Source organism: Haemaphysalis longicornis, unplaced genomic scaffold (assembly GCF_048455015.1).
Source record: "Haemaphysalis longicornis isolate Haplotype H1 unplaced genomic scaffold, Haemaphysalis longicornis Haplotype H1 scaffold_12, whole genome shotgun sequence".
In the NCBI taxonomy this organism is placed as follows: Eukaryota; Metazoa; Arthropoda; class Arachnida; order Ixodida; family Ixodidae; genus Haemaphysalis; species Haemaphysalis longicornis.
The window spans coordinates 75,191,185-75,202,883 of record NW_027526225.1 but is presented as its reverse complement, the minus strand read 5'-3'; the positions used below and the strand labels follow the sequence as shown (position 1 = coordinate 75,202,883).

General features: G+C 49.5%; 1 long non-coding RNA gene across 1 annotated transcript; it reads right to left on the bottom strand.

Annotated features, from left to right (window-relative positions):
* Positions 1-4,216: 4,216 nt before the first annotated feature.
* On the bottom strand, positions 4,217-6,716 carry LOC144162817 (uncharacterized). The gene is made up of 2 exons (XR_013320779.1): positions 6,505-6,716; positions 4,217-6,256 (listed from the first exon to the last, which is right to left on the bottom strand). It is a non-coding gene; the product is annotated as an uncharacterized LOC144162817 (long non-coding RNA).
* Between the last annotated feature and the right edge of the window lie 4,983 nt (positions 6,717-11,699).

Genomic DNA, 11,699 nt, shown 5'->3' with positions numbered 1-11,699 from the left:
TCGTATAATGGAGATTCAAACAGTTTTAGAAATGTTACAACAGTTAACAATTTAAATCGATCCAGGAGTGAAGGCAACCGTGCCTCAAGGTACAATACAGAGTTAGCTACATACTTTGGCAACCCTAAACATAAACGCAACGCCAATCTCTCAATAAGAAATAGGGGATGGAGTTTGTACGTCGCGCAGCCAGAAAATAACACGCAACCAAATTCCAATACTGGGCGAACATAGCAACGATAAATCATTAGCAGGGCGTCTCTACGCATACCGAATTTATGATTGCATAGCCTACGCAGCACTCCCGCAGCTTTTTCGCCTTTGGCAGCAATGTGCGAAATATGAGGACGCCATGTGAGGTGGTCGTCATAAATTATACCCAAATACTTAATTTCCGTGACCTGAGGGATGGACTGCAACCGGTATGTTAGACGTAATGATATAGGGTTATTGCTGGGAAATACTATAACGGCACATTTACTGACATTTAGCGAGAGGTGTAACGTGCTAAGCCAATTATCCAGGACAACCACATAGTCCTGCAGTCGCTGAACTAACGCTTGGATGCCCCTATCAGCCGAGAAAAAAGCAATATCATCGGCATACACATCGGTAGATATGCCGTTGTGAAATCTTGGTGTACCCGGGCATAAAACACTATCGTGTTAAAATACCCACAAAGGGGGATTTTCTGGGATTTACAACTCGATGCGACGCGGTTCATAGGACGTGAATCGCATTAAATTCCCAACTCATGAGAAGGGCTCAGTGGTCCTCGGACAGCGTGGCACGCACTGGCAGGACAACCCCTGCGCATGTGCATTGGCGGCGACATTAGCGATAGCCCGTGTGTCACATTCAGCAATATTCTTCAGCAAGCCAGGCCTCTGTGCCCGGCGATGCGTATCGTACTGTGGTATTCTTTTGACTCCATAGCGTAAAGTATACCTCGGAAGTCTAAACCATCAACATAGTACGCGGCCACCTCCTTGGGTGATACTTCGTTCAAACATGGCCACAAGTCCGCCATTTCAGGTGTGATGTCAAACTCTAAGCGCGTTTTTATGCTGCGTGCACGTAAAAGTGATCTAAAAATACCAAAATACCTTTGCTTCCAAATAAAATGCATATAATGAAGAAAAAGAACAGTCCAAGTACAAATATTAGAAGTATTTTGACACAAGCACAGCACTGCTGGTACTCCAAACAAAGGCGGAACATGGCAAAATCCTGTTGTGTCGTGGGCGACGGCGAGCGGCCTCGGCGGCGACGGGAGCGAAGGCTCAGCGCGCCGGGCCCACGCACAAGCCCAAGAAGAAAGAGTGCGGCCTGCTCGTACCAAGACCAGAACCCAAAGAGAACGTTTGTTGTTCAACAAGACGACACCGAGACGCATACGCACGTGACCCGTCACGTGCGTCCACAGCAACGACATCTAGTTACAATTTATACAACCAAGCGTACACAGTGAGCGGGCGCTCCACTAGAGGGCGCCACTACACCACATCATCTCCCCGTGCAAAAGAAGTTCGCACACTCTGCGAAATACCTACAGCATCTTAAATGTACTACACCACATCATCTCCCCGTGCAAAAAGAATGTCTGCATCTTCCTTTCACTTGACTCACACAACAGGCTATCAGTCGCTCACGACAGTTCTATAAGTCCCAAAAAAAAAACCCGTCCAAAACACTTTCAATGATGATATACGATTCAACACAGACATGGCACGTCCAACATGACGCAAAGCATGAACCGTACGTATACCTTCTACCGCACATAGTCGCGAAGCCACTGAGGCTGCTTAGTCTTACGGCGTGGACGCGTAGACGATGAACTTGAATTATCTGACGACCCAGACGCCCCCTCATTTTCCCTTGTTTTGTCTACATGGTTATTTGGATCTATTTGTTCACTATTTTCTTCCTGACATTCTAATGGTTCCCGAGGGACAACAGATTCAGACCTCGCACTGGTAGAAACCTCCGACAGATCAGGGTCTTTCTGAACCCTGGGGCTTGTCCCTTCTGACAACTGTAGACTAGGGGACTGACTGTCACAAATGTCCAAGTTAGACAAAGAGTATAAAAACTCTTTATGCCTCGACGAGAGTTCAACATTGTCAAAGGAATACGGTGCTGAGCCAACCTCGATTCCCTTCGGAACGACTGTGAGTTTTGAAGCGTTCCAGATCTTTCCATCACTGAGCTTAAAGGTGAAAGGTGCAACCTGAGCTTGCACTGTCAACGGCTTACTATACTTCAGAAATCCTTGCTTACGGAATTTTACCTTCACGACATCTCCCACCTTTATGCCGGTCTGCTGCGCACCTTTCCTTCTGTCAAAGTACTGTTTAGCTTTATGCTGCTTCGTGAAGACCTGATTCCGAACATGAGGCAGGAAATTGTCCGATTCTGCTGCCTTTTTACGTATCCTGAAGTTGCTAATATCCACTTTGGAACGAGGCTGACGTCCATGCAGCAAAAAAGCTGGAGAAAGACCTGTCACTGAATGTGGTGTGACCCTATACGACCCAATAAATTGTGTAATGCTTTTCGAAGCATCCTTGCCTTCAAGTCTGGCTACCTGCAAATGTTCTTTGAGAACTCTGTTAAACCGTTCAATCTGGCCGTTAGCCTGAGGGTAATAATTCTACGAGAACACGTGGCGGATACCTTTTTCCTTTAGATACTCTTGCATTTGTTTGGAGACAAACTGGGGTCCATTATCCGTCACTAAAACCTCAGGGAGCCCTTCCCGACTGAAAGACCAGTCCAACAACTTAATGACATCCTCAGTTGAAATGGAATTTGTGCCCAGAACCTCAGGCCACTTAGAGTAGTAATCGACTAGTGTAACAAGAAATCGGGGGTACGACACATCTAACGGACCGACGATGTCCATTCCCAACTTTTGCCAAGGCCCTTCAGGCCATTCCACTGGCTGCAACGGAGCTACATTAGGCTTAGCAGACTTGTCTGCCAGCTGACAAACGTGACAATGCTTTACATGTTCTTCAACATTGCGATCCATTTGAGGCCACCAGTAACGTTCCCGGAGAAGTTGCTTCGTTTGTACTATTCCTTGATGATTTTCATGTGCTAACTCGAGAAACGTAGGTACCAGTACACAAGGAATGACTACACGGTCATCACGCATGAGTAATCCGTCCACAACAGAAAGTTCATCCCTTACATGAAAGTAAGCAGTTAAATCACTGTGTACCTTTTTCTTATCAGGCCAACCCTTTGACACATACTCTGCTACCTTCTGCAACGTCACATCGGCCTTCGTTGCCAGCTGCACGGTTTCTTTATCGACTACTGATGTTACTAATGACACTATCTCTTCCTCCTTAACAAGTTCTTGACCGGTCTGAATGGGTAATCTCGATAGAGCGTCAGCCACCAGATTTTCTGACCCTTTGCAATACTCGATGTCAAAATTGTAGTACAGCAGACGAGCTGACCACCGTGAAATCCTTAAAGGTCTCCGACCTGAGTCTCCTGCGGCTAACAAAGCAACTACAGCCTGATGGTCAGTTCTAAGTGTGAACCGTCTGCCCCAAAGAAAAATGTGCCACTTTTCGCACGCGAACAAACAAGCCAGCGCTTCGCGCTCTCCCACAGAGTATTTTCTCTCAGTCTCCGACAAAGTTCTAGATGCAAAGGCTATGGTTTCAAGCCGAGAACCATACCGCTGCTGTAGTACCGCGCCAATTCCCACATCAGATGCGTCGGTAGTTACTACTACAGGCAAGTCAGGATTAAAGACTTTCACAACCGGAGAACATGTGAGGCGCGCTTTCAACTGATCGAAACTGCGCTGAGCATCATCAGACCAACAAAACGTCTGACCCTTCCTGAGCATGAGGCGAAGTGGTTCAACTATCTCTGCATAGTTCTTTATGAACTTAGCATAGTATCCTGCAAGACCTAAAAATGATTGCAGTGACTTTATGTCCGTAGGAGCGGGAGCATGAACTATAGCTTTTACTTTGCTCTCCAAAGGTGAGATGCCCTCAGCCGAAATCTTGTGACCCAAAAAATCAAGTTCCTTGACCGAAAAAAGACATTTGTCGTTCAACTTCATGCCACTGTTTGCTATACATGTTAAGACTTCTACCAGGCTCGCGTCATGCTCAGCTTGAGTCTTTCCCCACACAAGAATATCATCAAGATAGCAAACAACATTTTTGCAATTTTTTAAGATCTGAGACATCATTTTTTGAAAAACCGCAGGCGCCGACGCCAGACCAAAACACACCCTCTTAAACCTGAATAAACCTTCATGAGTCACGAAAGTAGTTAAGTCCCTACTGCCCTCTTCCAGCAACAACTGATGATAAGCCGACGCCAAGTCAAGCTTAGAAAAACAAACAGCACCATGAAACATCTGCAACAGCTCTTCAACATGCGGTAAAGGATACCCATCAATGATAATTGCCTTATTCGGTTCCCGGAGGTCCACACACAGCCGAATGTCCCCGTTCTTTTTCCGGACGACGACGAGTGGCGAAACCCACTCCGAGGCGTCGACACGCTCAATGACATCATTGTCCTCGAGGCGTCGCAGCTCGCTGGACACTGGATCACGGAGAGCAAGAGGCAATCTTCGTAGCTTAGATGCAACTGGAGTCACACCTGGCCGCCGTTGGATCTTATGCGAGACGTCCTTGACAAGACCCAACTCGCCGTTGAAGAGATGTTCGAAACCCGGGGGCACGTTCACGGGACACTGCACTGCACACACCGATGCTAGTCGACACGTAAGAGACGCACCGTCGATCTGAATGCCCAGTTGCTGGATGGCGTCGAGCCCCAAAAGAGATGTCCCTTTGTCGGTGACGTAGAATGTGACGGAGCAAGACCGTTGCAAGACTTGAACAGGAGCTTGGAATGAGCCGCGGATGCCGATACGTTGTTTGGAAAAATTCCACAAGTTGACGGAAGCCTTGGACAGCGCATGCTGCTTACTGAAGTGACGCTTGAAATCTTCGACAGTCATCAACGACACGGATGCTCCGGTATCGACTAAGAGTTGCATGGTCACTCCGCTGACTTCGGCTTGAACGACTAAGTCCTTTCTTGGAGGATTGTTGACGCTGACTTCCGCTTGGACGACTAAGTCCTTTCTAGAAGAAGTGCTGACTGTTAAGACGGAAGATCTTGCGGGTGCGATGATCTCCGTGGATGCTGGATGCTCTACAGGTTCCGGTGTCGAAGCGGATCCCGTAGCTTCCTTCGAAGAAACTCGATGCACTGGTGCCGGCTTACGGCACATCGAAGCGAAATATCCCCACTTATTACAAGAGTTGCAGCGCCGATTTCGGGCTGGACAATTTTGAAATGCTGAATTATGCCATTTATTTCCGCATCGTTCGCATAACTGAAGCTTGCCTGCAAACTACTTCTGCTGAACTGTACCGCGGAACTCTACAGCTGACTGCGGATGGAAACGTCCATCTTGGAGGCCACCATCTTGCCTTCCCGAACCCGGTGGAATGACGTCACGGCCTCCCCGGCTGGCCAGGCCATCTTGAATTCCTGAGCCGCCATCTTGAGCGCGCCGGCCTCCCCGGCGGCCCATGCCATCTTGATTCTCCACGCCGCCATCTTGAGCGCGGCGGCTTCCCCGACTGTCATCTTCCGCGACGCCACCTTCTCCTCGTCGTCCTACTGCTTGTACTTGATGATGCGAACCGAAGGCTTGGTTCGCCAACGACAAAGATTCAAAACTCCGACCAATCTCTTCAGCTTTCTCCAAAGACAACTTTTCGCCATGTGCGAGCAGCTTTTCTCTAACCTGGGGATTAGACATTCCATGTATGATTTGATCTCGGACGCGCTCCGCGTACGTCAGCCCGAACTTGCAACGTACGGCTTTCTCCTTTAGAGCGGTCACGTATTCTAAAAAACTTTCCCCCCGAAATTGACGACGGCTTGTGAACTCATGTCGTTCAACAAGCGTATTTGTGGACGCAGCGAAGAGCCGGTCCAGCTGCTCCAAAAGTTGGTCGAATTTCGAAATGGCCGGAGCCGAGGATGCGGTCACACTACAGTCGGTCGCGGAGTCGGTCACGATAGGGCTGGTTACATTAGCGTCGGTCACGTTACTGGCGGCGTCCCTCCTTGCTTCGTCCTGCTCCGCCTCAGCAAAATACCTTCGTTGCCCCTCCCTACCCAAAACACTGACGAGCGCCGACGCGCGTCGTCCGTCATTCCAGTCGCTGCCGCCAGCCGCCTCGAGATGGGCCTGAAACAATTTTTTCCAGTTATGCCACGGAATCGGAGGTGGCCCCGGCAATTCGAGGAAAACGGGCAGGTTATCGAAGAGGCCCATGCTGCCAAGCAGGAAGGAGAGAGACGCAGGAGTAGAAGCAGAAGAACGAAGTAGGGCGAGGCCTAAACGACGGTTCGACAAGCGTCAGCACAAAGAACGCTAGGCCTCGCGACGCCAGACGCGCCGGACAGTCACACTCGAGCGAGGTCAAACGCACTCACGTTTTCATTCTGCCGGACCCGTCGACGATGTCGTCGCAGCAGAAGAAAAGCATCCCATCCTCGTCGCCAAAAAGATGTTGTGTCGTGGGCGACGGCGAGCGGCCTCGGCAGCGACGGGAGCGAAGGCCGGCCGCCGGGCCCACCCACAAGCCCAAGAAGAAAGAGTGCGGCCTGCTCGCACCAAGACCAGAACCCAAAGAGAACGTTTATTGTTCAACAAGACGACACCGAGACGCATACGCACGTGACCCGTCACGTGCGTCCACAGCAACGACATCTAGTTACAATTTATACAACCACGCGTACACAGTGAGCGGGCGCTCCACTAGAGGGCGCCACTACACCACAAATCCGACGCAGCCAAAACCACCATCGCACTAAACACTTATAAATGCGATTCCAAGCGACACATTCGAAATCGCGCCCGTATGCACCAAAGATCAATAGAGGGCACGGGAGAAATTACCCGAACAACTCGGAAACATACCCTGCAGCAATACTCGAAAACTTCCATGCATCTAAAAAATTAAAATGACCCTCAATGGCATTTAGTTTGCATATACAAAGTTCGCATTCCTATCTACTTATCGATTCTGAGGTTTCCGTGGATTTGTTATAAGTTTTTGGGCATTCCTCAAGCAAGTAGTGGTTATTTGCCAAAGAAGGCCATCATCATCATCATCAGTGTGGTCATCATCACCCAAATGGAGGTCGGTCGCTTCGTTTTCGCATTCCGAGACTTCACCATGAAAAAAGCCTGCAGAAAGTTGTCCCGCAGGCGAAATACCGTCTTCATCGTCGTCACGATCGTGAGCGTGTTCGCGTTCTTCCAGCTGGGGAATTTTACAGCGCTGAAGGACTTGCTTCAGGACGAGAATCTGAAGCACATCGAATACTGGAGCCACGAAGTCGGTCAGGCTGCTCTACGTGAGGGCGAGCAGTATGAAGCGACGCGGCTTCCGCACCGCGGAGGCTGGGCCGTGGAAGCGCGCTGTCGTGAGGGCATCGATGTCCTGTTCTTCGTGCACGCCTGCTCACGAGAATGGAGACGGCGGGCGGTCCTGCGCGACACCCTCGTCGAGGAGGCGGCCGCGAGACGCTTCAACTGGGCCGCCGTGTTCTTCGTGGGTCGCAGTGCCAAGGACCCACTTCTCGACGCCTGGCTCAACCTTGAGGCGGACGCCCTTGGCGACCTGGTCGTGTTCCCGTTCGAAGACGGCTACAGGACCGTAACTCCCAAGTGGGTGAACGGCATGCAATGGGTGGCCGACCACTGTCCTAACGTGCCGGTGATCGTAAAGCTGGACGACGATGTCGCCGTTCACCCGTTCAAGGTGAATGCCAATGCGCCTGCGAACATCGACGCTATAGTCTTCAACGAAACCCACGCTGTTAACCTAAAGTTAAGAGCTTAGTTACTGGGGCTGTAGTTGATGTCTAGTGTAGAGGTTCAACGACTGGCACACTGTACCAAGCTAATGAAATTTCGGTTACGAATGCATTTTTTGTTTGGAGCTGGTAAATTAGGAACTAGTTCAATTCAAATAAAAACTAAAATGCATACAATGAAATATGCATGCAAACAGGCATGGTTAACGTTTATACTTAAATCGTTTTCTTATCAGGAGCTCTCGTGACCCCGTAGTCTTGGAGGTCCATCAAATCGGCCACATAATTTATTCGAACGTTTTAGCGAAGGGAATGGTCGTCAAGCTGATAGTTCTCCAGAAAATAACATTCCTAGTTATTATTTTAAAACCGCTATCAACATCCGGATTTGAATGGTTACGTGCCAATCAAACAAACGCTGCCTTTCATCTTTTGTAGATCTGCCAAAACTCAGTGCGCAAAGCTCCGCCACTGCGTGCGCCTCCAAGAAGGGCGTATAAACGGGGAGACCACTATGTAACATTTATTTAACCAAGAGAAACGCTTTCGCCTTCTCATCTCGTGGGAATATGCTTAGGCATACTCTTACACCTTCTTTGTAAAACTCCCGCCAAAGGTGACCTCAAGAAATACGTCCGTTGCCGTGTTGTGGACAGACATGAGTGGTACGTGTGTCAAGTTCTTGCTTAAATTTTATTGTGAAGGCATTAATTTTTTCCATATTGTGTAAAACTGCAAATGGAGTAGGTGTCAGAGGCAAGCCTCTAAACACACGTCACTACAGAGCGTTTCAAAAAGTGTGAATCGCATTGCAAAACCCAAAAATGGGAAGGTAGGCTGAACGATGCCCGCACATGGGCAGAGCCCCTTCGAAAGTGGCGAGTGTTTCAAGCTAGTGCCCCAAATATCAGAACTGCGAACGCATCGAGTAACTTCAGGTTTCTAAGTCCCATACTTACTATCAGGCCTGCTAACGCCTGATGAGTCATTTCCGGGATCTTGTTCTCATGCTCATAAATCAGGAGTGCTAACACCTGATGAGTCGCTTCTGGGTTGTTATTCCATATTAAGGCTTTCATTACGAATTTGTAATATTTCATATTACGACTGCAATCTAGGGGCCGACATAGCAGTCACACAAATATTAAGGTTTCTATACCAAAAACTGCACTTCAGACCCGATGTCACGTGCTGGAGATACGCATGGCAGGTAGGGAAGGGTTTTCTGCCATTTGACTCTGCGCATTCCAAGAATGTCAAGCGGAGATTGTCAAACACTGCCCTGACCTTGGCATTAAGCCGATAATACTACCCTGGGATGTAGAGGAGCTTCGATTGATTGTTTGCAGGTTTTAACGAGCCGGTGCAACGAGGGTGCGAAGGCGCGCCGTAGTGTAGGGCTCCAGGTTTATTTTGACCACCTGAGGATCTTTAACGTTCACCGCAATTTCGTACAGAAGGATGTTTGTGCTTTTCGCCTCCATCAGAAAAGCGGCCGCCGCGGTCGGGAATCGAACCCGCGTCCTCCTGCTCAGCAGCGCAAGCCCTCAGCCACTGAGCCAACCCGACGAGTTGGAGAGGAGCTTCACAGAGAAAATTCCGAAACTGCCCAATTCTGGCTATCCGAATGTGGTCCTGGTGTCGATCTGGGAGTCGTTGCTTGAAAAGATAAAAAGAAAAAGAATTTGTTTTAGTTGAGGAAACCAATTAGGCAAAACAAAGTAGGGGAGCAGAAGAAATGATTTAGTTAGTAAGTTCGAGAGAGATAGAAATGCCAGCACCTTCGCCCCGAATGATAAGATTAGAGCGGAGAAGACAGTGGGAGGGCGAATTGATTAAACCTGTTTTCCAAGTACCTTTTTCGTATAAAGGAGCACCGTCGGCAGGAGAGGAAAACAAGCACATATGCTGCACGCACGTCCGAGTTCATTGTTCAGAAACTGACGCTTGAACTTTGCGTCGGCCCCATTGAAGTTCTGCATTTTTGCAGCTAGACACCTGCGTCTGTCGGCAGAGTTGCCCGCTTCGCAGAGCGCGATCGTCGTACTTTTGCCAGCAAGTCGCTTACGCTCAGCTTCGATGACGCGAACGGATTCGTCAGCAGCCCTTTCTTTCTCACGGAAGGCGTCGCGTGAGCTCCTGGGTCGTGTGCATTCCTTTGTCGGCCTGGTTTTATTTACAGCAAAGCTTTATATGGCCTCGGATTCTACAGAAACAGCTGGCTAGGGCCGCATCTTTTCAAAGTGCTACGAGTTGTGCCGCGCCTCCGCCAGATGGCGCCACGGGTCCCGCGACCGAGAGAAGACGCAGTGAAACATCCCCCTCGCGAGGGGCACGATCAAATGCAGAGCATTTCCGGGGGCGCACGACGTTAAGTAGTTTGCGTTACGTTAATGTTGTTGCACTTGTGGCAACTGCTGACAAGAGAGCGCTCGTCAGCAGTAATTTGAATGAGTCAACGATATAAGGCGCGTTCATAGCGTCCCATTCTGTGTCGGCTTTGTGGCGCAGTGGGTAGAGCACCATGTACATTGGGTTCCGCCCGCAGGGTCGATGGATCGAAACCGGGCGCCGGATAGTATGTTTTTTATATAGTAGGGAGGGGTGCTGACAACGACGTTGCGGACTACGGACGTCAACGCGGGTGACATCGTGAGTCTGAAATGCTCTGCATTTAAAAGTACGCAGGGGTCCTAGAGAGGCAACTTACAGGAGCAAAATTATGGTTGTGCCCTATCTGCACGGAATCACAAACATTAAGAAGATAGCAGCCAGAGAGGGGGAGACAGTTGTGTGCTCAGCTCCAAACAAAGGGTATGCCAGGCGCCGCCATGTCAATCTTCCAATTATAGAGAGCCATTTCATTGCACAACTAACCACCGTAACAACTGTGCAGCATGCGTGCAGGGGGTTGTATACAAGCTACCTTTATCGTGCGGGAAACGCTACACTGGCCAGACCTGCCGTTGTATCAACAATAGAGTTCGAGAGCACAAGGGCGCAACAAAGAACGTTCTGCCAGGTCACTTGGCCACGCACTTCCAACCATAAAAACAGTGATATGCTCGCGCGCGAAATAATCGGAGCAATGAAAATTGAAGAAAACATCGGCGATTGTGTCAGCAATGTGTCGGTTGCGCTAACGCATAAACTATTTCTGCGCACTGTTGGACTCGGACCACGTAGCTAGAGGAGGCTATAAATGTACAGGGCGAGGCGTAATAAAATTCATTTGGTAGTGTCAGCGCTTGTGCTTCGTCTTTCGTCTTTGTCTATGTCCTGAGTTAACTTGAGGCTGACCAGTATTTAATCAATTGTTATCGGACAAGCTCAGATTCTGCCCATGCTAACACCTGAAGAGGTAGCTACGGTTTTTTTTTATTCTGGTACCCGCATATCTCGGCTGCTAACGCCTGACGACTGACTTCCACTTTCCCATTCCTACACCTCAGCTTAGCCAGTACCTACAGACGGAATTGCCCCGGGAGCCCGCACGCCTGCACTGCTGGGTTAGCGGTGGCCAGCCAGTGGACAGAGAAATAGGCACCCGCTTTTTTGTGAGAACGGACGACGCCCCAATGAACGAGTACTTCACTTACTGTTCCGGCCAGGCCGTCATAATGGCCTTCAACGTCATGCGAACGCTCCTTAGAGGGTCATCCAAGGTGTATCCCCACCCCACGGTAAGGCCTCTTGTCGTCTTGGCGTGCACGTACCCCAAAAGCGACACTTCTACTCGCGAACATACACGCTCGAAATTCAGACTTTTTTCGTGTGTACGCTCGAATATGTACGCTCGAATAAGT